Below are 357 nucleotides of genomic sequence, written 5' to 3'. Positions count from 1 at the left end.
AACTCGCAGCGTAACTGCGAAGCGTTTCTTCTTGTATTCAGCCTCTTTCACATCCTCTTTCTTTCTCCCTCTCTCCTGTCTCCCTCTCTCCTGTCTCCCTCTCTCCTGTCTCCCTCTCTCCTTTCTCCCTCTCTCCTGTCTCCCTCTCTCTTTTCTCTCTTCCGCCTTTCCTCTCTCGCTCTATTACCTTTCTGTCAGTCCTTTTGTCTGTTCATCTTCCCGTTTGGCTGTCTTGGTGTCTGATTGTCTTTCCATGTGACTGTGTGCATACACTTACCACACATACACACAGACGCACAAACAGATATACATATATATGGGAGAATTTACGAAAAAAACAACAGACGAGAACAAGTG

General features: G+C 46.2%; 1 long non-coding RNA gene across 1 annotated transcript in view; it reads right to left on the bottom strand.

Annotated features, from left to right (window-relative positions):
- LOC128250980 (uncharacterized) overlaps positions 1-357 on the bottom strand; it is a 35,307-nt gene that overhangs the window by 34,355 nt on the left and 595 nt on the right. The gene's annotated exons all lie outside the window — the stretch shown is intronic.

This window comes from Octopus bimaculoides, chromosome 27 (assembly GCF_001194135.2).
Source record: "Octopus bimaculoides isolate UCB-OBI-ISO-001 chromosome 27, ASM119413v2, whole genome shotgun sequence".
Lineage (NCBI taxonomy): Eukaryota > Metazoa > Mollusca > Cephalopoda > Octopoda > Octopodidae > Octopus > Octopus bimaculoides.
The sequence above is the reverse complement of the archived record's forward strand: the minus strand, read 5'-3'. Positions and strand labels throughout refer to the sequence as shown.